The 26,217-nt window shown below is 33.8% G+C and overlaps 1 protein-coding gene across 1 annotated transcript in view; it reads right to left on the bottom strand.

Moving 5' to 3' along the window:
* The window catches only part of CNTN5 (contactin 5), a 1,221,314-nt gene that overhangs the window by 908,975 nt on the left and 286,122 nt on the right, over nt 1-26,217 (bottom strand). Inside the window, exon 2 of the mRNA XM_028517441.2 lies at nt 2,005-2,142. The gene's annotated coding sequence lies outside the window, so the exon portion shown is untranslated. The remainder of the gene's footprint in view (nt 1-2,004; nt 2,143-26,217) is intronic.

Here is a 26,217-nt window from a genome sequence, read left to right as displayed (position 1 = left end):
TTAAATAAGCTCCACATCCTCAACTTGAAGCCTAGATTTATTAATAGGTTGAACAAAGTCTCTTCTCAAAAATTAATTAGAGTCCTGTTGAACTACTTGAATTTAATATAATTCAGCTGGTAATTGATAGAATGCACCAGTTCACAGGTGGCAAAGACATTCACTCCATTCTATTTCCATCTGCTGATACGTCTAACCATAAATTTAAATTGCATATCCATCATCCATCTGGAAGTAAGCATTAGATCCAAAATTCTCTTACCTACAGCTGGTATGCTATATTCAGTTGTCTTTCTTTGAAAATGTCACAAGAACCATAAATAAATGTTTTCTACATTACGAAATTCAATTAAGGTGTCTATATATAATTTACCTTTGGTATTCACAGATATTGAAGAAGTAGCAAGTTAATATAGAGTCTGATTTGAGATGCTCCAGTGATTAAAAGTTATGAATAAAATGTTTATAGACAGAAAAAATATATAGAGAGATAAATATCTTCCTAGATGTGCATTTTTTAGAATTTTGGACAGAACATAATTCTTATTTTAATTTTATTTTGTATATATAACTTATTCTGAGGTCATTCTTATAACAAACATAACTATGCTCATAAAATTTGGGTAAAAATCTGTGTAATATTAGAATATAGCTAAAGACTAATTTATGGGGAACTCACTCTTTTCCATGGTTTGAGGATTCAGGATCAGAGACTTTCTACCCACATTCTTATCTTCCCTCTCCACTTGTTTTCTAGTCTTTGGGAAAATGTAAAATTTATGGTTGTTTTTCTGTACGAAATTAATTTTAAACATCTGGCTCAGTTAGGGCTTTCAATAAAAGCGACAAACTGATATGATTTAATGCAATGAATGAAAGATACTTACAATGTAAAATTTATTGTGGTGGCCTTCCAGGATCTGGGCATGAGTAATACAAAGTAAAATCTCACTGGTCAAACTCTAGGCTCTTATACTCTCCTACAAAACTGCTCTTGAATTCAGATTTAGTCACATTTATTTTTTACCTCTAATTTTGAAGCCACATAAAACTGAAGGCATAGAACAAGCTGAGGAAACTACTTCCCAATATTCTGAATCAATTAACTTGAGTTAACCTGAAAAACGAAAGGTCAGATATATAGCAGCTTTGTATTTGGGTGTGATATTGTCAATATTTTACAAGTAACAGAAAAAATATAATTATATGTCCAAAGTTAATTGACATCCTTGGTTGATTATTTAAAATACAACAGAAATATTATGTAAGTACACACCATGGATTTAAGATAATCCATTAATGCCTACTTAGTCATGAATGTTGAATATGTCTAACGATGTATTCTAAAATATGTTAATAGATTCTTATTGTTATGCAATGGTCACTTTTAATCAATATAAATGCAATTACTATTTAATGATTTTCATTATTGTATGAGCTTTTAAGAATGTGAAGCTGCTGAGCAAAGAGCATGGAAGTCATTTTCATTTGGGAGATTCCCTAATAACGTGGGACTAACTCAATTTTTCATTGACCATGACTTCCTGCTTACCAAACATAGGCATTGTCTTGGATTTCATGCTATCAAAAATCATAAAATGCATTCACTAGCATGTTATATATTGATTGAGGAAGATAGTATGAAATAGGAGATTACACAGAATAGTGTGTACTGTCCCCATTATTGTTTTCAGCAAATTAACACACCTATATGTATTTTCCATTCTCATAACTAAAACTTTAATAAAGACAAAATATTTTGCTATTTTTCACATTAATATTACTTCCAGAATATTTCTAGTGTTTGTGTTTAGTGACTTAATCAAGTTTTTTTTTCAATTTGAAGGTGAAACATTCACTTATTTTGAGTATATAAAATTTAAACTTTAATATATTGAGGTTTTATTAGGGATTTACATAAAAGATACACATAGTGTTGTGGTTGCTTTTTTTCTTCAACATTCTCCTCAATTTTAAAGGCAGATTAATAAAGATGAACTGTACCTGCTTTCTGAAACAGGGTCCAAATTATGAACTTCAAAAAGGAACTGGTTTCTGTACAGATATCCTTTGATAATAGTAATGCTAAAATGTTGCTTAGTAGATTCTGAAGGACAATAAGTAGCAATCCTTTCAGGTTATCTGTAAGGAAAAATATACATATTACTGTGATTACAAATGACCCTTCTTTTTTATTTTTCATATTTAAACATAACCTACTTTTCTTATTATTTGATATCAAATAACTATTTAAACAAAAATTACTATGCTGTTTACCTATATCAGCAGACACAACAATTCTAATTAAATACATTCATTTGACTGTTGCTTTTTAAGATTATTTTTTCTGTTGTAATTTATATTTAATGATAAATACAGAAAAAATATTACCCTAACCAAATTTTCATGAATTACATAAAACATTTAACACATCAACCAAACAGAAACTCAAGGTACATTAGAACACTAACTAGACATTAGATCAAATGAACTTAATGGATATTTATAGGACATTCCATCCAACAGCAGCAGAATACACATTAGTCTCACGGATCAGGATATAAATATGTTATGCAAAAATACTTAATTAATTTTTTAAAAGTTGAAGTCATATGAACTATATTTTTTACCACAATAGTATAAAACTAGAAATCAATTAAAAGAAGGAAAATAAAAATTTATAAATAGGTGAAAATTAAACATGTTACTAAATAACCAAGGGGCAAAAAAGCAATTAAAGGGGAAATCAAAGAAAGTATCTTAAACAAATTAAAATAGAAATGTAGTATACCAAAATTTGTGGGATGCAGCAAAAATAGATCTTAGAGGAAAGAACATGGAGGAAAACTATTCCTGCATTAAGAAAAAAGAAAGGTTTCAAATAAACAAACTCACTTTATATCTTAAGAAACTATAAAAAAATGAACATCACAATTAATAGCAAAAAAAAGGAAAAAATAAAGATGAGAGTGGAAATAAATACAGACTAAAGAGAAAATAGAATGATGAAACTAAGAGCTGGTTGTTTTAAAAGATAAACAAAACTCACAAATCTTTAGTGATACTTACCAAGTGAAAATAAGACAAGACTCAAATAATTAAAATTAGGAATGAAAGATGAGATATAACAACTGATATCACATAAAAACTAAGGTTCATAAGTGATTACTATGAATGATTATGTAAGAAAAAAATGAAAACCTAAAAGAAATAGATATATCCCTAGAAACATGAATAAATCATGAATAAAAATATAAACAAGCAGCATTGTTCCTTCTCTGACTACTCCCCCATGTACAGTGCCACAACATGGTGAAGTGGGTTGCCCTGCCTTGACGAATACCTAAGGGTTGCCCTGCCTTGATGAATACCTAAGGCTTGCCCCTTACAATGTAACAGTTATGCTGAGACAAAGAAATATGGCCCAGGTGAAAGAACAGATCAAACTCCAGAAAAAGAACTAACGGATGAGGAGATAGCCAACCTGTCACATGCACAGTTTAAAATGCTGGTAATCAGGATGCTCACAGAAATGGTTGAGTATGGCTGCAAAATAAAAGGAGAAATGAAGCTTATACAAAGTGAAATAAGGGAAAATATACAGGGAGCCAACAGTGAAGGGAAGGAAACTGGTACTCAAATCAACAATTTGGAACAAAAGAAAGAAATAAACATTTTACCAGGACAGAATGAAGAAAAATAATTAAAAAAACTGAAGAGAAGCTGAGGAACCTCTGGAACAACTTCAATCATTCCAACTTCTGAATGAAGGGGGTGCCAGAAGGAGAAGAGGAAGAATAAGAAATTGAAAACTTATTTGAATAGATAATGAAGGAAAACTTCCCCAATCTAGCAAAGGAAATAAACATGCAAGTCCAGGAAGCTCAGAGAGTCCCAAAGAAGTTGGACCCAAGGAGAAACACACCAAGACACATTATAGTTAAGTTACCCAAGATTAAAGATAAGGAAAGAATCTTAGAAGCAGAAAAAGAAAAGCAGAGAGCTTCTTCCAAAGGAGTTCCCATAAGACTATCAGCTGATTTCTCAAAGGATACCTTACAGACAAGAAGGGGCTGGAAAGAAGTATTGAAAATCAAGAAAGGAAAGGACCTACATCCAAGATTACTCTATCTAGCAAAGTTATTGTTTAGAATGGAAGGGCAGATAAAGTGCTTCCCAGATAAGGTCAAGTTAAAAGAGTTCACCATCACCAAGCCCTTATTGTATAAAATGTTAAAGGAACTTATCTAAGAAAAATAAGATGAGAACTATGAACAATAGAGTGACAACAAACTCACAACTATTAGCAACCAAATCTGAAAAGAGAAAAAAAAAAAGAAATAAACTAAGCAAACAACTAGAACAGAAACAGAATCACAGAAATGGAGATCACAGGGAGGGTTATCAGTGGGAGGGTGAGTGGGAGGGGAAAATGGGTGGGGAAAAAGGTATAAGGAATAAGAAGCATAATTGGTAGGCACAAAATAGACAAGGGGAAGTTAAGAATAGTGTAAGAAATGGAGAAGCAAAAGAACTTATATGTACAATCTATGGACATGGGCTAAGGTAGGGACCCTGGAGGGAGGAGGGGTGCAGAGCACAGGGGGATAAAAGAGAGAAGAAGAATAAGACAATTATAATACTATAATCAATAAAATATACTTGACAAAATAGACATGAAGGGATAAATACACAATTTTTATAAACAAATTCTGGGGTTTTTTGGATCCCCTCTTGTATTCTCAACATAGAGGGAATGAACCTCAAAATAATGAAGACTATACATGACAAAACTACAGCTGACATCCTTTAAACAATAAAAAGCCCAGAGTTCTTCCTCTAAAATAAGGAATACAACAATGATGCCTTCTATTGCCGAGTGTATTCAGCATAATATAGAAGTCTTAGCCATAGGAATTAAGCAATTTTTAAAAAGGCATACAAATTGGAGAGAAAGAAACTGTTTTTTTTTTTAATTTTCAGATGACATGATTTTATACGTAAAAAACCCTAAAGGCTCCACCCAAAAAGCTGTTAGAACTAATACAAAATTCAGTAATGTTGTAGGATACAAAATCAATAGGCGAAAATCAGTTGTGTTTCTATACACTACTAATAAATTATTAGAAAAAAGAACTTAAGAAAACAATCCCATTTATAATTGGATTAAAGAAATAAAGCACTAAAGTATAAATTTAACTAAGGAGGCAAATGATCTATACACTGGAAACTATAATATACTGATGAATGAAATTTGAAAAGATACAAATAAGTGAAAAGATATTTTGTACTCATGAATTGAAAGAATTAATATTTTTAAAATATCAATGCAATTAATATCAGCCTACAGATTCAATGAAATCCCTATCAAAATTTCAATGGCATTTTTTTACAGGAATAGAATGAATAATCCTAAAATTCATATGGAACCACAAAATCTCTGAAGAGCCAAAACAATCTTGAGAAAGAAGAATAAAAATGGAGGCATCACAATACCTGATTTAAAACTATATTACAAAACTGCAGTAGTCAAAAAAGTATGCTATTACCGTAAACGCAGGCATACAGACACATTGAAAAAAAATAGAGTATCCCCAAATAAATCTATGCATACATGTCAACTAATTAATGAAAAAGGAGACAAAAATATATAATTGGGAAAGGAGAGTATCTTCAATAAATGGCATTGAAAGAAATGGAGAGCTACATGCAGACCAATAAAATCTGACCATTATCTAACACTATACACAAAAATAAACTCAAAATGGATTAAAGACTTGAATATAATATGAAACTTCAAAATGCCTAGAAGAAAACATAGGTGGTAAGCTCTTTAACATTGGCAATAATTTTTTGGATTTGATACTAAAAGCAAAGTTAACAATATCTAAGAAAATGGAACTATATCAAAGTAAAAATCTTCTGCATAGCAAGAAGCTCATCAAGAAAATGAAAAGGCAACCTACCAGATGGGGAAAATATTCCCAAACCATATATCTAATGAAGGGTTAATATCCAAAATATACAAGAAACATAAAACTCAACAGCAAAACAACAAAACAACAACAAAAACATTAAGAAAAACTCCCCCCAAACCAAAGAAATATTAAACAATTCAATTAAAGATTTTCCAGCCCTCGCTGGCATAGCTCAGTGGATTGAATGCGAGTTGCGAACCAAAGCATCGCAAGTTCAGTTCTCAGTCAGGACACGTGCATGGGTTGCAGGCCACGGCCCACAGCAACCACACATTGATGTCTGTCTGTCTGTCTGTCTGTCTGTCTCTCTCTCTCTCTCTCTTTCTCCCTCCCTTCCTGCTCTAAAAGTAAATAAATAAAATCTTTAAAAAAGGACCACCTTTCCTCGTATTTCCAAAATATCCCTTATTAAAAAAAAAGATTTTCTGAGAACTGAATAGACAGTTTTCCAAAGTAGACATACAAATTCCCAACAGGTACACGAGAAGGTGTTGAACATCACTAATCATCAGGAAAATGAAAATCAATACCATAATAAATTATCACCTTATACCTGTCAGAATAGCTATTCTTAACACAAGAGATAGTGCTGGCAAGGATGTGGAGAATAGAATCCTTGTGCATGCATGGTGGGCAAGTAAATTGTTGTAGCTACATGGAAAACAATGTGGAGATTCCCCAAAATATTAAAACTAGGACAATTATATATTGGGTCAGATTGGGTATATATTAAAATAAAATGAAAACAATATTAAAGATATATCTGCACTTCCATGTTCACTGCAACATTATTCACAATAGCCTGGTTATGGAAACAAGCTAAGTTTCTACCAATGTGTGATTAGATAGAGGAGACATGATATATACATGCATATACATATGTACATGTATACACACATATATATGTGTATATGCATATGTGTACATGCATATAGGTATTTATGTGTGTGTGTATACACACACACACACACACACAATGGAAATAGTGTTCAGCTATTAGAGAAAAGGAAACCCTGCCATTATTGACAACATAGATGAACCCTTGACTGTATTATGTTAAGTGAAATACACCAAAGAAAGACAAATAATACATGGCATTATTTATATCTAAGATCTAAAACAAAGAGTCAGACTCATAGACAAAGTCAAAAAGTGATTGTCAGAGGCTTGAGGGTGGAGAAAATAGGGAGAGGTTAGTGAAAGGGTACATACTTTGAGCTTATAAGGTAAAAAAAGTCAAAACATGGTGACTATAGTTGATAACACTGTATTGTATAATTGAAATTTCCTAAGAGAATAAAACTTAAATATTCTCACAAAAAAACAGGAAGAAAACAGAAAAAGAAAAGAAAGAGAAGGAGAGATAATATGGAAGTTGGTGTATGTGTTAATTACACCATACACCAACATATGGGGGATCCTTTCCCAATATATACATGTATATCAAATAATCATGATGTATGCTTTAAATATCTTACAATTTTATGTTAATTATATTTCAATAAACCTAAAATAAAACATTTAACACACAAATTAATACTTATATTTTAGATTAAGTTTTTATAATGATTCTATACTATACCTAGCACTTGCAGTATTAAATTATGTTTATTATTCATTTGATTTAAGTATTCACAATATATATTTCTTCTTAAAAGGTTATAAGTAATTTATATTTTTAAATATGTTTGCAAATTATGTGAGTACATCTTGCTTGGTGTCCTATATAAAATTTACACATGTGGGGTTATCTTTATTCTTTTTACTTCTAATGAAGTTTACTGTTCCAATGAAACCTTCCATTCAAAGAAATCATACAAGTATTTTCCTAAAATTTATTCTGTCATAGATTTTCCTCAAATTTATCCTGCTCTAGATTTGTGAATATACTAGCATCAAAATCAGATCATATTACCCATACATGTAACATAACTTACCTTGAAGAACTAAATTGGAAAACAAAAACTTTGGAAAATTATATTGATGACTTCATTCCATGTTCAGATACTACCAATACTACCAAAAGTCAAAGGAAGGTAAAGGTATAGTTCATGATCAAGTTGAGAAAACATATCCCAGCTGCTCGTAGTCTTCACTACCAAAGATTATTGATGTTTATTACTCTTATTTATATTAGTTGAAACCATAGGAAATTGAGCTCTTTTTGTCAGACAAAAATGGTATAATAGTAGTAATTTCATGAGTCAACTACATATTTTCTCTAATCCTAGTTTGCATTTCTGATTTCAAGTCCAGATGCTAAATATCATACAAAGCCTCTGTTTTTAGTAATACAGAGAGCTAATATATATTTTTTTCAAGCTCACACTACAAGTACAAAACTAGGCAAGAAAGCAGATAATATATTTTAAGGTCACTTCAAAAGAAACTTAATTATTGTGCTCCCATCAAGCCAAGCTATTGTATATTTTGTTGAGACAATTATGAGCAGAAGGGATTAGCTCCTTCTTTTCTTTTTCTTTCCTTTATCTCTCCTTCCCTCTTTCCTTTTCTTCTTCCTTTGCCGTTTATTCCTTCCTCCTCTCTTTCTCTTCTTATCACGTCACAGTTATAAATTTCTAATCTATTCCTCAGAATAGATTAGAAATTTAATCTATGTTTTGTAAAATGTCAAAAGGCAGGCATGATTTTTTTTTCTGATGTTTGTAAACTTTGGCAGGGAGTTGGTTGCCTAAGTAAAGAGCAAAAACTATTTAAGAACTTAAAGAGTTATATTTCTTTCAGTTCAAACTTTTATTAGGAAGAATTATTTGGAAATCAGAATTCCATGTTCCCATTATTTTCATGACCTCCTGGCAATGACATGATATGTAATTTTTCTACTTCATGAAAATATTGAGAAAGTTAAACAAGTTAATACACATAAAAACTTACCAATATACTTTATATATTCTGAACATTTAATAAATGTGACTAATTATTATTTTCCTACTTTAATTATCAATTAATGTAGCAAAAGAATAAATTATAATAAAATGGTAGTGTTGATGTGGTTCTTATTGTTTTCAAATCCCCTCCTCAAGTTTGCATCTTAGAAGCAAAACCTTTAAGTTTGGTGATCTTAATAAACTCATTCCTGTTTTTAAGGCAGTAAGTTGGGGAAAAGAAACTACTGCATCTGGAGCAAAAGTCAAATTTCCTCAGGCTTCTACCACTGGGATCTTACTCTTAGATCTTGAGCAAGTCATTTAGCTATTCTGAACCAGTGCCTTAAAATGGGGCTAATAATGTCAGATCATCTGTGTATGCAAAGGATTGCAATAAAAGTTTCAAGAAATAATACATGAGAAAGTTCTTTTTTAACTGAGTTTTACATATCTTAAAACAATCTTTTTTTAATATTTTTTAAATTTATTTTTAGAGAGGGAAGGGAGGGAGATAGAGAGAAAGAGAGAGGGAGAGAAACATCAATGTGCGGTTGCTGGGGGTTATGGCCTGCAACCCAGGAATGTACCCTGGCTGGGAATCAAACCTGGGACACTTTGGTTCCCAGCCCGCGCTCAATCCACTGAGCTACACCGGCCAGGGCTTCTGAGTTTTACATATCTTAGTTGCTATACCTCAAGTCCCATCTCATGACAGGTTTTAAAATTTTCCAACCTATCTTTTACTCTTTATCTGATAGTAACTAGAGAGGAGGTGGAACGGGAGAAGGGTTTTCAGGAACTATTATAAAGGACACATGGACCAAACCAAGGGGTGATGGGATTAGGGGAGGGAGGGGGGTTTGGTTGGGGTGGGGGAAGTGGTGGGGGGGGAATGCAGACAACTGTAATTGAACAACAATAAAATAATTAAAATAAATAAATTTTAAAAAAGAAAAAAAGTATATCAAATTACACCCAGAAATCCTAAGTGACTTCCCAAAAAAGGAGAGTTGTTTAATTATTCATAATCCTGATTAATGCATTTTTGATCAACACAAATTTATCTTATGTAGTTCTGCTGTGATTTTTTTATGCAACATGGAATTTTCACTTTGCACAAGGAAAAAGAATAAGTTCTTACAATCAGCCTAATATTAACAAAACTATGCAGTCATTTGATACTTTCCTTATCTCCTCTACATTCCTATATTCTGATATGTTTTTTATATTTTATCTCTTTTCTTACTTTTATGAAGCTAGGAATAAAAAAATTTTGCACTTTGCAAAATATATTTTAATTTTTCATTTCTGAAGTGTCAATGACTAGAAAAATATTTAATTAAATTTACCATAGAAAACTTATAGCTAACCTATAAATTGATATTTAAACTTTATGAACATTAACTCTAAGTCAGTATCCAGCAAGGTTCTATGCTTCAAATGAACCCTTGTCTTCTTAAAGTACTATTCATAATAAAATTTCTGTTTAGTCATAAGGCATTCTAGTTTTTCTGATAATTCCAGAAAGATTTAATTATTTTGTGTTCTTACAATTCTGAAACTTATCACAACTTCTCTTATTAGAAGATTGTCATGCATTAAGTGATATATTAATATAATATCCTATATAATATCCATTAATATCACCTCCTAAAGTCCTTTATGCATGAACAAAATCACCTAACCCAAAGTAAGAACTTTCTCAAAGCAATTTTTGACTTACTTCAAAATACAGAGTCTGGCAAAATCTGGTAAGACTTGCTTGAATGTGGTTGGTAGGGTATGTATATGTCTTGCATGGGATGGACAATTTGAACATTTCATCTAAAATGTCTTGTGGTGTGATTCAGTGTGATATTGTTACATTATATAATTACATGTTATGATTTTGTAGTGGAAGCTTTTGTAATAAAAACGGCCATTATTTGTGCCAGACACTGTACGCAGAGGACTAAATTTAACTAGGTGGCAACTTAGTTAACGCTTATTTACATAATGTACACTCAATCCAAAAATGAAGTAAATTTACATTAAAGAAATATGTTAACTATAGAATTTTCAGAAATATAAAGATTAACAAAGGTAAAGGTCTGATATGGGTAAAGACAAAGTAGTGCATTCCTATTTTTGTCATCCCAGTGAGAGTATTTCAACTTTTTTTGAAATGACCTCCTTCAGACATCAGAAACTCAGCCAATACTTTTTCTGTCCCATATTGTCAGTCTTTCTACTGAGATTACCAGTGAAGGTACCAAACAAAATGCTGGGAGCAACCTGAGTGCCCATCAGTAAATGAATGGATCAGAAAACTATGGTACATTTACACAACGGACTACTATGCAGCTGAAAGAAAGAAGGAGCTCCTACCCTTTATGACAGCATGGATGGAACTGGAAAGCATTATAAGCCAGGTGGTGAAAGACAAATATCACATGATCTCACTTATAAGTGGAACCTAACTAATAAAACAAACAAGCAAAATATAACCAGAGACTTTGAAATTAAGAACAAACTGACAGTAACTAGAGGGAAGGTGGGAGGGGTAATGGGGGAAAAGGGAGAAAGGGTTTTGAGGATCAACTATAAAGGACACATGGACGAAACCAAAGAGGGGTAGAATCAAGGAGGGAGGTAGGGATAGTTGGGGTGGGGGTGAGAGGTGAGGGGTAAATTCAGACAATGTATTTGAACAATAATAAAATAATTTTTAAAATGCGAAATTTTTGAGCCCTGGTTGGCATAGCTCAGTGGATTGAGTGCGGGCTGTGAACCAAAGTGTCACAGGTTCGATTCCCAGCCAGGGTACATTCCTGGGTTGCAGGCCATGAGCCCCAGCAACTGCACATTGATGCCTCTCTCTCTCTCTCTATCTCCCTCCTTTCCTTCTCTAAAAATAAATAAATGAAATCTTTTTTAAAAATGCTAAATTTTGAGGTTAGATTCTTACTCCTATTTCATTGAAATGGGTCACAAATAATTCAGTTTTAATGCCATTCATATGTACTTTTGAAAGAGGAGAAAAACATGTACATTTATCATGTTTGTTCTCATTGATTAAAATCCACTTAATTTCTAATTGTTTATTTATAAAATAAATTACTGATTTCATTTCTTCAAATATTTTACTGTAGTTACTGAAAAAAAGAATAAAAATCATGAATCTTTTCAGAAATATTTGTAAAGGAAAAAGACTCATGGGTATAGTCCACAGTGTGGTGATTGTTGGGGGGAGGGAAGTTATAAGGGTACTAAATGGTAATGGAAAAAAGATACAAAAAAGAAAAAGAAAATGAGAATAAAGAGAAGCTCAGAGAAATTCCAGCAGTGTGTTGGAATCAGCTCATTTGCAATAGCCAATTAATAAACATTCAGAAAGTTTTCAAGCGACCATTAATATTTTAATGAAGCCAAGTTGGGAAAATCTAAACTCAGACTCAGAAATCACTATAAATTAGATTTTTAAATATACTTATCTGGCTTATCAGAACACTACTGTTAATTACCAACTTGAAGTGTGAGCTCCAGAACAATTCTTAACAACATACAGAGACTATCATTTGTAAGAGGAGAGGACACAGACATTGGAGTGCAGTCTCAGGAGTGAATTACAAAAGTAGCTGAGCACCAGAAAGACTGAATATTCTCAAACTTAACAAATCTGTCACTCCAAGGTCAAGGTCTTGGTTAGAAAGAAGTGGGATGCTGAGAAATAATAAAAACATCTTCTAAAACACTCCAAAACATTGGATTCTCTCTGAACTTTCTGACATGACTCACTCCTCCTAGGCAAAGATAGAGACAATGCATCCAAGGTCAGACATAATGAGAACCAGAGAGTGATAGTGAGTCAGGAGTCTACTTTTGTAACATTTTTTCTGTAAAGTATGTCTGTTGATTCTATGCAATGCAATGTAAAGTGTGTCTCAGTGGAGGTAGTCCTGGCTTCAGCATCTCCCTAACTGAATCTTCCTTATGTCTTTGTAGGGGTTTCAGTGGCCAGCTGACCAAGAAAGGAAAAGGCCAAGTTTGGCTGAGGGATTAGTCTCCTCCATGTGTGTGTAACCTGAAAATGAGCACTCTATTACAAAGGCTGACTTTGAAGGATATCTGCAGGGGGCAAAGGGACTTCTTTTAAGGAACACTGAACTCGGTCATCCAATTTTTGTTGAAAGAGAAATATTGGTCACAGGCTGGAAGAAAAAATGTTGGAAGGCTGGTGTTATGGGCTGAATTGTGTTCCTTCACAATGCATAGGAACATTGTTTTCTATGCATTGATGCACGAACACCCATCCAGTACCGCAGAATGTAACAATATTTGGAGATAAGGTGTTAAAGAAGTAATTAAGTTAAAATGGGGTCCTTAGAGACCCTAATTCAAAATAACTAATGTCTTTATAAGAAGTGGAAATTTGGACACACAGAGGAACACAAAAACTATGCAGACAGAGTGACAACCATGTGAAGATATAGAAAGGAGGTGACCAAGGAGAGAGAACTTCAAGAAATCAAACCTGACAACACCTTGATCCTCAAATTCTAGCATCCAGAATTATGAGGAAATAAATTTCTATTTTATAAGCCAACTCATCTATGGTATTTTGTTTTGTCACTTCAAAATATTACAATTGAGGACATGGCTATGTGAATAGTACACATGTTGACTTATACATGGGGATGGGCACCGTACCATCCATTAAGAAACACTAAGCAAACCAATACATAGAGTAGCTTGGCCAACTAAGTAAAACCAGTCCCTGTTACCAGCTATTCCAGTATAAGCATGTGGAACAATGAACACAATGGCCATCTTGGCAGAAATAGTGGTTAAAGCAGAGGCCCCAAAACATGGGATATATTAAACAAAACTGATAAAACTACTACCACTGTAGAATGTCCAATCGGCTAGCAACAGAGATCTACACTGAGCCCACCCACTATTCTCTATCAGTACAATCCTATTCCATGAGGACTTTAACCAGGCAGTTGGTGAGAAGTTAAATATGTTGGTATCCTTACAACCTGGAAAGAAAGGAGAATCCTCCTGATTGGAATCAACACATATTTAAGTTACAGATTTTATTTTCTTGCCCACTGGTCTTTCACTAGCACCACTCTTGAGGAATTTACCAAGTGCTTGGTCCATTTTCAAGACCTTGAATGTCAATTGTACAGGACCAACTGCCACTTAAAAACAAGAGGTACATCAGCGGACACGTAGGCATGGGATTTTCTGGTTTGATCACATACCTCACTACCCAAAATCTCAATGGAATTATTCTTAACAATATTTAAAAACATTTATCTCCTTCTCTCTTTGTGTGTGTGTATACACACACATATATCCACACACATGTGTGTGTGTATTCATGTTCTGTGTTAGTATTCTCAAGAGAAAGAGACAAATAGAAGATAATATAACAAGGAATTGGGCTAAAGTACAGTGTGATTATGGAGTCCCAAGATTTGTAATCAGCACAGAGAGCCATTGGTATAGTTCCAGTCTGTTTCTGAAGGACTGAGAACTAGGAGAGCTAATGAAGTACCAGGCAGAAGGCTGGCTAGTTCAAGACCCAGGAAAAGCCAATGTTTCAGCCAGGTCTGAAAGAAGTAAAATGCTGATGTCCCAACTTGAAGGCAGTTGAACAAGAGGAATTTCCTCTTACTCACAGGAAAGTTAGTCTTGTTCTCTCTCTCTCTCTCTCTCTCTCTCTCTCTCTCTCTCTCTCCCTTTATTGTTGTTCAAATACAGTTGTCTCCATTTTTCCCTCACCACTACCCCAAACTCCAGCCATCTCTACCTCCCATGTTTGATCCTACTCCCTTGGCTTTGTCCATGTGTCCTTCACACATGTTCCTTGACAACCCTTCTCTCTTTTCCCTTTGTTTTATCAAGGCCTTCAGTTGATTGAACAGAGCCACTCACATTAGGGAGAGCAATCTGCTTTACTCAGCCTTGTATTCAAATGTCAATCACATTTGGAAACATCCTTACACACTCACAATAAAGTGTGACCAATGTCTGGGCACCCTGTTATCCAGTCAACTATGCATCATACTTTCTTAACCCCACATCATCCTTTAACTTTGGTCCTGTTTCACTCTCATACAACACAACCACATTTTCTCAAAGGAGTTATCTATACTTACTGTGTTCATTCTCACATCTCACATTCTTTCCTTTTCTCTTTCTCACTGATAACTTCCTTCATTCTCAACATTCCTCTACCATGCCTTTAAATTTTGGATTCATCAAAGCTTAGTACTGATGTTCTTAAATATCTACTTTATAATCTCTTCCTAAACAATACATGACTTCAATATACTACCTATACATAAACAATTTCCAAATTATAACCCTTTGATCCCTTGGGTTTTTCAAAGTCATGACAAAACTAACATGTGTAAAACTGAAATCAAGAACTCTGTTTCTCTTATCAATCCTTCCAAAAACAGTAAAAATAACCATGTGATAGTCTGGTGTTCTCAGGCTCAGTGAATGACTTCACCATTTTCCCAGTTACAATCACCACAATTCTCTTCTATCTCATTCCTCCTCCTCCATGAATTCAGTTATTTATCAAATTACGTTTACTTGATTTCTTTATATGTTTTATATCTTTATCTTCTCCATATCCATTGCCACTTTTAAATGAGCATATTTTTTGCATTTGCTATTGAATTGGTCTCCCTGCATTTCACTATTAGCCCACTTTAAAATGATATTCATGCTGTAGCCAGAATGATAGCTCAAAATACATGCCAGATAAATGGCTGGATATGAGTGCTTTTCCTTATTTACATGTTCTTGGTCTTTATGTATATATAATCATAAAACTAATTGACCTCAATAACACACACACACACATACTCTCATGTGTCATTTAACAATGGTCATAAGATCTGAGAAATGCATCATTAGATGATTTTATCATTGTTCAAAAATCATAGAGCAAGCCCTGGCTGGTGTGGTTCAGTGGATTGAGTGCTGGCCTGCAAACCAAAGGGTCTCCAGTTCAATTCACAGGCAGGGCACATGCCTGGGTTGTGGGCCAGGTCCCTAGTAGGGGGCGTGCAAGAGGCAACCACACACTGATGTTTCTCTCCTTTTCTTTCTCCCTCCCTTCCCCTCTCTCTACATATAAATAAATATATATTTCAAAAAAAAAGAATAATACCAGAAAAAGAAAAAAAAATGATAGAGCATACTTACATAAACCTAGATGGTATAGCCTACTGTACACATAGGCTATATGCTTATTGCTTATAGGCTACAAGCCTGTGCAGCATGTTACTGTGCAAAATGATACAAGATTAAATCAAGTACAAGATAAAATTATGCAATCAAAGAGACTCAGTTAATATGAGATGTATGAAACTGCTCTAGAGTAACACAGCATATTGTCGTGTAGCAAAACTTTTTTAATAAGTAGGAAGAGTACACTCTAAAAATAAAAATTATATAGGGAGACATATAAATCCATAAAATGTATTATTATCAAGTATTGTATGTAATGTATGTAATGGTACATGCTATACTCTTACATGGCTGACTGCACAGTAGGTTTGTTTACACCAGCATCACCACAAGCATGTTGCATAAATACCTTGTGCTACAATATTACAATAGCTATGATGTCACTAGGCAATAGGAATTTTTCATCTCCATTATACTCTAATGGGGCCACTGTGGTATATGTGGTCCATCATTGACTGAAATGGCATTATGCAGTGCATGACTATAATTATTATTGTCTCATTATGTGCTATCCCCTGTCCTAGTTATTAAAAATTCAAATGTGAAGATAAAGATCTGTCCTTAAGCAGATCCAATAAAAGTGCAAGACTGGTGAACAGCCAATTTCAGTGTTGTGTAATAAGTGCTAAATAGAAAGGTCATCCTGGAATTATGGAATCACAGCGAGAGAACCCAGACCATTACTGAGCATCCAGGGAAATCTTTCAGGTGGAGATGACTTCCAGTGGAAGAAAACTGAAGAACTTAATCAAGCATGAATGGCCATAGTTGTGGTTAGAAGATGAGTGAGTCATGTGGTTGGGAATCTTGTTTGCAGCATTTAAGAACTTACACTTGTTTTCCAGGTTGTTGTGAGAATTAAAGAGTCCATTGTATAAATACCAGTGGTAACAGTCAGGTGAATTCTTATACACATATTAAGTACCACAGTTTACAGAACACTCCTAAAGATGTTAGGTCATTTAAGTTTCAACCTGCTTTTACTGATGTCAAGACAGATATTTTTCAAAGAGCCTACAGAACACAGAAGGTTACAGAGTAAGTAACTTTATATCAGAATCTGGAATGTCACAGTCCAATCCACTTTTTCCATAAACAGGATATAATATTATATAATTTTTAAACAAGCATTACTGATGTAGGTTGTATAGAAAACTATTCAAATATTCGATTAATGCCAAATATTCTTATTTGTGTTTTCAGAAATGTTTAAGGGCTTAACTTTTAAGTGTTAATTATATTGTAGTGAATCATTTATGCTGTGCAGTCAATTTTTAATGATACCAGGTGGATCATCCTAATTCCATATTAACTATATCCCACTGACACGATTTCTTCCCCACCCTGCTGCCACCTGTCTGGTACCAAACCCACTCAGCTGTGGAAACTGACAGCTGGCTCTTCAGAGGGGAGTGGTGGGAGCAGAAGTCAGGTGAAAATGACTCGTTAGCAATGAAATGGAAAAAATGTGCAGACTTCCCTGCGGACATTTTGGATCATGCGTACTTCTTTTTCTTTCTTTTTTTTCCCCCTAAGGCTTTTGTCACTCTGATTGCCCAATGAGAGTTAATTACAAAAATGCACTTCATATTCAAAAGTTTTTGTAATTTCTATAAAGTCATGCCATCATATTTAATGAATTTATTTAGGTTTCCTCAACACTAGTTGACGTCTGCGCTTTGACCTGAATCACAGCACAAGTGCCAAAAGAAAAATACTCTGATTTCTGGCTTTCTGAGCATGCCCAGATATAAAGTATTAGAAAGAATCCTGAAATTTCAAGTTGGCATCCTGAACTCCAGTCACTCAGTAGCTACACAAAATTACATAGTTCTCTTAACTACTCTGGAAATATCATGAAGAGAACAAAAATTTATGGGCACTGTGATTGAATTATGCTTAATTATAGATTTTTAAAATCACTTTCCTGTTTCCTTTAGCTTTATTTACTTAGAGTTATTAGTAGATTACTTATATCTCTCAAATATCTCATATTTCTGGATTTCATATTGTTTACTGATCTTTTCAGTGTGCATATGGAATATTTGAAATATCAATAAAAGTTTATACCCAAATTTTTAAATATGGAGTTCTTAGAAAAGTTCAGAGATAGCAAATTATATTTAAAAGCACAACTTTTTACAATAACTTCTCCTATGTTATAAAGTATTAGCAATTGAAACATGTAAAGGAGATTTCCTTATAAAAAGTTAATGGTTGTGAATGTCTCCTAAATGCTCTTCCAACATTGGAAAGTTATTTGTATTTAGCTGAAGAATTTTTCCCATTTCTAAGACCAAAATGGTAGCAACAGTAAAAACTCAATATACAAAAAAACAGCTCTGAGTGCACAGTGGCTCCCTGACAGTAAGTAGTAGCACAGTATGCCTTTTAGGAAGTTGGTTCTCTAGAGTTTGTCCAAGAATAACCCTGTGTGCCAAGAATAACCCTGAAAACACCAAGAAAGACTGGGCAGAGTTTGCAAAATAAACTTTCCTAAAACCACATCTCACCTTTTATGATCTGAACGCTTTTCTCACATACGTGCACTTGCCTTCTGACCTTTCTCATTTCCCCGCAGCCTGAAGCTCTACCATTATTAGCAGCCATTAGAAGCCATACTGTTACATCCATCATTATTAGTTAAGAATATCATCTAACTTAAAGATACCTAGAATTTTTCTTCTTTAGTCATTTTTTGGCTTCCTCACTGAGGGGTCAAAAGGGCTTCCTGTAGCAAATAACCAAGCACAGAAATAGTAGTTGAAATATTTCATTTCACAAAGCCACGAACTCCCAGACCAACCTTGTTACTGCCATTAGTCACACATTTACCACGCGTCTTCTATCTTGAGAAACCCTTATCTCGTCTAAGTACAATGTCATGGAAAAAAAGCTGCTTTTTAGACACCACAGCAAAAATCTTCACAAGAGAGATAACAGGCCAAAGTTACTTTTTATAGGCTTCAATCTCTTAGGGTGCTGAGAATCTGTGAGAGCAACTAAAGCTAAAAAGGTCTTCCCTGCCTTTCTACCACGGGCACTGCAGCTGTTAGCACTTCTGGTGTCAAGGTACAAATGTCACGAAGGTACTGTCAGTAAAGTAACACCCACAAAAAACAGCCTGGCAGTCTGGCTGGCCGCCAGAACACGTAATCATCTTGTTATATGCTGCTTGGAGCTGGACATCTGTTATCACTGTTCCCTCCAATTGCTCTTAATTGATTTGCTTCACATCAATGGAATGAAAGTTGTGTTTTCTTTTCTCTGTTTAAAGGTTTAATTTCAAAACTGAAGATTAACTAAGGTGCTTAGAATGTTATGGTTCAGCTTTCTGTGACTCATAAACATGTGTGTCATGGGAAGAAATGGCTTCCATTAAAATATGTTCCCCAAGTGTCCACCCTATGTGCCTTCCATGGAGAAGAGAGTACATTTGAAAACATCAAATAAATGAGAGCTGTACAACATTTGCATGTTTCCTTTGATAACTTTATGTATTCTGATTAAATAAAATTAAACATATGTAGGTAGAAATTATTAATCTCTGAAGTGATTTCTTAAAGAATATCTAGACATTTACTACTGAAAGGTATAAAGAATTTATTATATTATCTTTCCTAAACCTCCCTAATTTGATTTTGGTACAATGCCAGCACAACTAAGGGGCGATGCAAAGATGCCTTTCTCTAGGGATCGGACTCCAGGGATGTATATACAGACAAACTGCTTGGCATCATCAATTACTTTGCAATTTGCACTTATTATCAGCTTTAAACTTGGATGTAATGATTTACTAACCTATTTGTCAGCATCATCTACAGAAATATGTCTTTGGCTTTGTGGATAGCTTGTGGATACTTTTTCTGGGGACATCTGCAACCAGAGCACATACTTAAAAAACAGGAATGACTTCTCTAGAGAAAAATGGCATATGCTCTTTTTACCATCCATTTAAAAGGACAAATATCACAGGTATTACTTTCCCAACTCCACATTTCATATTTATATATACATGTACACACATTCCCACAAGGTATACAAACTCATTTCCTTCTCCATTATTGGTATCACCCTATCAAAACTGCTTTGCAAAGTTTATAGCAGACTCTTAACTAGAAGAAATAACTATGAAACATGACTGGCTTACTATATATGTACAGTCAATCAGTACAGTCTCCTTCATCTCTAATTATCGACATCAGTAACCTATTTCTAGGCTTTATCTTTCAAACCTGTGTCTAATCAATACACACATATGAATTCCATACAGGCCCCTCAACCTCATTATTTTCACACCACTTATATGTTTTGCTTTTTAGAAATATTACATATATTTCCTATAGATTTTCTTTTGTGCAGTTCTTTGGCAAAAACAAAGTAAAACAAATTATAAAACATCATTTTCCTTGACATGTGTTTATCCCAACTGTTCCCATTGAATAATTTACTATATTCTGTGATTATAACTCAGACATGGCCGCCAAATCTGGACCTTCTTTGCCATCTTCAGTGCCAACGTTCAGCCTGGTGCTTTCATCACCTGAACAATGGCAGCAGACTCCTAACAGTTCTTCTTGTGCCTCTTTTTTTCTCTATCTGGATTTTTTGGTCCTTTAAACTATAATCTGTTTGCTTCCTTACAAACATAACTACAGTGCCACACTTATGCACAGAGGCTTCCCTTTGCCAAAAACTAATGTTCAGGACCTTTTAGCCTGATGCTATTTACAATCTACTTTTTTCCAACTTCATTAACTGAGCTACTTGCCAGGCCAAATGCTTTCATTCTTCTATGATGTACAGTGTACTTTTCACTCTGCCTGGAATAGACCTCAACACCTTCCCCACCCTTTATTACCTCACTATTCAAAGTGTTGTCTGCAGAACAGCAACATCAGCATTGCCTGGGAGACCACTACAAATGCAGACTCTCAGGTTCACCCCAGTGCTACTGACATGGAATCCCTAATTTTTAAAAAACCTCACTATTTGGTATACACAAAAATAATATCTCTCCTGTGAAGCCATTCTCCTTTCATCTTCCCACTATATGCTTTTCACTCCCTAATATATTCACATTTGAAAGCATTATGGATATTTTAATTAAACTTGGACACTTCCTCCTCCTGCCCTTCTTTGTCCTCTCATCTCTCCTTTCCTCCCTCTTTCCCCTTCTTCTATTCTCCTCCACACCCTACATTAATTAAAAGCAGCAGCAGTACCAGATTTTTTTATAGCAATATACACCTCTGGCTATGTGCCAATTACTCAGATTTCTCCTTCCAGCATGAATTTCCTTCTAATCTTGCTCCAGTATAAATTCTGTCTTTTCTTTGCCCAGAGTTAAATATTCTTTCTCGCTATGTGATTATAAAAGTAAAACTAGACTTCACAAACTGTTACCACTGAACCACTGAACGTAGTTATTTGGAGTGAAATGATGTAAATCCAACTATATATGGTATGACATATCCATATTCATGAAATGGATGAAACAGCAATTCAAAGTTTGTCATATAGTACACTCTATCAAACTATATCTGAGCAGTTGTAAAAATTTTTAGAGGAGCACTTGTGAATTGCTGAAGTATTTCAGTTAATAAAAAATATTTTATAACATATACAAGTATATATACTCCACTTGGACTAGTAACAAATAAGTTTTTTGGTGATTAAATATTAGATGAATATTGTTCAGAAAATGTATACTTCATTTTTCACATGTTATCCCACTGAGAAGTTCCAGATATCTACAAAATTGGTATTCAACTTGTTAAATATTTGATTATATGAATCTTGAAATTTGCTTAGACAGGGTCAAATGACTTTCACATATTACATATTTCTGACCCTTTTGGGCTGATTTGGCTTCAGATCTACTTTCTAACTCGAGCCCTCAAATATCTAAGGGCAAGATAGTCTGTACCAATCTTCCTGATTTGGGGCACAGCATATGCTCAGCTTTCAACATCTTTCTATATGCAAATCCACCGTTGAGCCAATCAAGTCTGATCTATGACTAAGGTTCAAGTGATATAAAATTAGGGAACTTTTTTGCAAACACAATATTTACTACTGCAGCTGTAAATGATTAGATTAAATCTTTGCTTTTCAGTTGTTTTGATTATCATGGAAACAGTTTAAATGCGCTTTGTTAAATGGCCTTTATAATTAAGAAATACAAAATTATTGAGTGTCAATTTCATGTAAGTCAATCCTTCCTTGAAAATGTACACACTGTAAGATGCTTTGTTTCACACACAAGGTCTGTGTTCTGTAGTAAATTAAATTCACCTAACCAGAAAGGATACCCATCAAATTTGAAATAAATCATGTCGTCCTTTCATTTAATAGGTAACAATTTTTCTGCTCTTTCAATGTTAATACATTCTTAATACATCTTAGCTTCTATAGAAGTCTTGAGTCTACAATAAATTATTGGGTGATATGTGGGTCACAAACATTTGTGATTCAAATAAAAAAATAATGAATAAGACTTCTTTTACAAGTGAAGAAGTGAAGATCTGGGTCAAAGCTCAAATAATTCAGGCTAAAAATGGGTCACAATGATCTGTATATTTCAAGATAGCTTACTTTCATTCCTGAATCATGACTATATTTATGAAATTGTTTTGCTAGTGTGAACTTATATGCTAACAGTTAAGCCTTATTTGGTTTATATTTGATTTCTATTCATTGAACTTGGTATCCTAGAGGAAAAAAATCATGGATAATGGGATGATACCTAAAAGAAAGGCAGAGGTCTGTATAAGTTGGGTGTGGTATAATTACAGATAGTTCTGGGTGTTCCTCTTTTATGTCTTCCTTCTGCTCTTTATTGAATAAAACTACTCTCTCTCTCTTTCTTTATTTCAGCTTAAAAGTGAATGACTTTATTCAGTAAAATCCTGTCTCATTCTCATTTTTAAGGAAGATTTGCAATCACATCTCCATGCTTCAGGTTGCTTTTTGCCATTTAACAGTTGACAGGCTTGAAATAATTATCTTATTTTTTCTGAATTCTTTTTTTTTCCTGTTTACCATATAGGCTTTCTTTGAGAATATAATAATAGTGGCTAATAGTTATTGAATATTTTCTAAATGCTGTAGAGTCTTCTCAGAAATTCACATAAACTATTTGAACTATGCCTCACAATAATCCTATGCAGAAAGGACCCATTTTTTTTAAAAAAAACATACAATTTTAATGTAGGTGGATTGAGTAGAGGCAATTTTCTCAACTGCCCTTGTTATATGCTGCTGCTTTCTGCTAAATGAGAAGGAAAGATATCATAATAGAAAATATTAAGCATAGTATGAAAAAGGTTCTTCCTGAAGCTTATTCACTGTGTAAAATGCTATATTTTTCATCATCATAATCTTTAATATATATAAGGAAACTAAGTCTTATAGAGGGTCTATAATTTACCTCAGAAAACAAAGATGTGATTGTATCATCTTTGAAAACAACGTATGTTGGCTTTAACCCAGGAATATCATATTATATCTTTTTTACTCTCAAGCATCATCATTTCACTGCAGTTTTTAAAGCAGTAAATAATAATTTGTTATAACTAAATAATACTGCTGTGTATGATTTAATTTTTGTTTGTTGATTAATGTAAAATGAGGTATATACTCAGATTCCACCAAAATATATTTTCTCTACTGTGTTTCCAGTATTTCACTTGAAATGCTAAAGCCTGATCACAGTCAAAGAATGAATCGGTGGCCTCTTCATATTTCTCCCCTGGCTAAAAGGCAGCCATGGGCAACAAAACAGCCATCTGTTGTGATGTCTTCACACATAGTTGTTTAGGAAGTATACAAGTCTGAAGAGAAATCTGCAAACTGTATTTCTATTTAGTAAATAGGACAAAGAAGTAATTTTCATATAAAGAGAAGCTAAAATAAAATATTTTTTCAGGTTGATCTCCTTCATTTTAAAAATGAAGTGTCATGAGCCAAGAGAAAGAAAATGAGTCCCTCAAGGCTACTTTAGAGTGCTGATTATAAAACTCAGAAAAATACTCTGTTCAAGAATTCAGTTAAAGAATTTTTCCTGTTTTAACCTTATTTATTTTGCTTTTTATTGAATTTATTGGAGTTACACTGGTTACTAAAATTGTACATGTTTCAGGGGCACAATCCTATATCACATCTGTATACTATATCATGTTCACCACACCAGGTCAAGTCTCCATCCAACACCAATTAAAATTTATCCAACGTATACCCTCCTCCACCTCCTCCAAACCCCACTCCCCCTAGAAATCACCACAATATTGTCTGTGTCCATGAGTTTTTTCTTTTTCCTTCTTTTTTTCCCTCAATCCCTTTACCCTCACCCCCAGAACAAACTTTTCCCACCCCAATAGCTGTCAGCCTGCTCTTTGAGTCTGTCACTGTTTTCTTGTTAGTTCATTTTGTTCATTACATTCCATGGATAAGTGAAATCATGTGGTACTTATCTTTCTCTGACTTATATAATTTAGCATAACGTCCACCCATGATGTTGCAAAGGGCAAGATGTCCTTCTTTTTTATGGCCAAGTAGTATTCTGTTGTATAAACGTACCATAGCTTTTTTATCCACTTCAGCTTCTTCCAAATTGTGACTAGTGTAAGTAAGGCTGCAATGAACATAGGGGTGCATATATTCTTTTGAACTGGTGTTTTGGGTTTTTTCAGATAAATTCTCAGAAGCGGAATTGCTGGGTCATAAAGCAGTTTCATTTTTAATTTTTTGAGGTAACCCCATACTGCTTTCCACAGTGGCTGCACCAATCTGCATTCCCATGAATAGTGCACGGGGGTTCCCTTTCCCCACGTCCTCTCCAGCACTTGTTGATTTATTGATGATGGCCATTCTCACTGCTGTGAGGTGATATCTCATTGTGGTTTTAATTTGTATTTCAATGATAATAAGTGACTTTGAACATCTTTTCATATGTCTATTGGCCATTTGTATGTCCTCTTTGGAGAAGTGTTTATTCAGGTCCTTTACCCATTTTTAAATTGTGTTGTTTGTGGGTTTTGTTGTTGAATTTTATAATTTCTTTGTAAATTTTGGGTATTAACCCTTTAATAAATGTATTGGCAAACGTGTGCTCTCATTCAGTGGGTTTTCTTTTGATTTTGTTGGTGGTTTCCTGTGCTGTACAAACACATTTTAGTTTGATGTAGTCCCATTTGTTTGTTTTCTCCCTTGTTTCCCTTGCACAAGGAGACATATCAGAAAAAAGTGTTGGTATGAGAAGTGTCCAATATTTTACTGCTTACATTTTCATCTAGGATTTTTATTTAAGCTTTTATTCCATATCGGGTTTATTCTTGTGTGTGGTGTAAGAAGGTGGTCTAATTTAGTTTTTGAACAGACCATGTTTATACCCTCATTGTATGTCTTTGCCTCCTTTGTCAACACTGTCCCACATTTGAAGTATTGTTGGTATCACAAATTGTAGTTTTTGGCGTAATTAACCACGCTCTCAGCCACCTGTTCTCAAAGGAAACCTGAGTTTGACTTCCTTTTTTGCCCCTTTCTCCTCCATGGTTACTTAACTATAAAATGAGATAATATCAATGTCTAATTTATGAAGCAATGTATACCCAAGAGTTTGTAAATCACCAAATCTTAAATGTTATTATGTATTATATTTTTTTTTCATTAAAAAAAATCTCATTTATAGCTACGCCATGTTGAAGTGCCTGCTCTCTTCTGATCTTGGGGAAAAAAAACTCTATACTTATTATTATAGTCAATTTTAGAGTATTCCTAGCCTCAGAAATCAATTTTGAAACATAAATAAGACCTTATCATATCTTCATAAAATTCTAGAATATCAAATTATATATTGTAAACTAACATTTATTTCAGTAGTAACTTATGAAAACTTTCCTAAATATTTCTAAATAAGTTAGGCACTCATTTTACCTTTTGAAAACACTTGTAGTATACCTATTAAAAACAAATATTTTATTTTGTTTATTGGTTCACTTCTACTCAAATATGAGCTCTGTAACAGCTCTTTACTTGTAGGTTCTCTATAAATCTTTCTTGAATGGACAGAAGAAAGAAAATATGTTATAAAA

The sequence above is a fragment of the Phyllostomus discolor genome, chromosome 6, assembly GCF_004126475.2.
Source record: "Phyllostomus discolor isolate MPI-MPIP mPhyDis1 chromosome 6, mPhyDis1.pri.v3, whole genome shotgun sequence".
Classification (NCBI taxonomy): Eukaryota; Metazoa; Chordata; class Mammalia; order Chiroptera; family Phyllostomidae; genus Phyllostomus; species Phyllostomus discolor.
The sequence above is the reverse complement of the archived record's forward strand: the minus strand, read 5'-3'. Positions and strand labels throughout refer to the sequence as shown.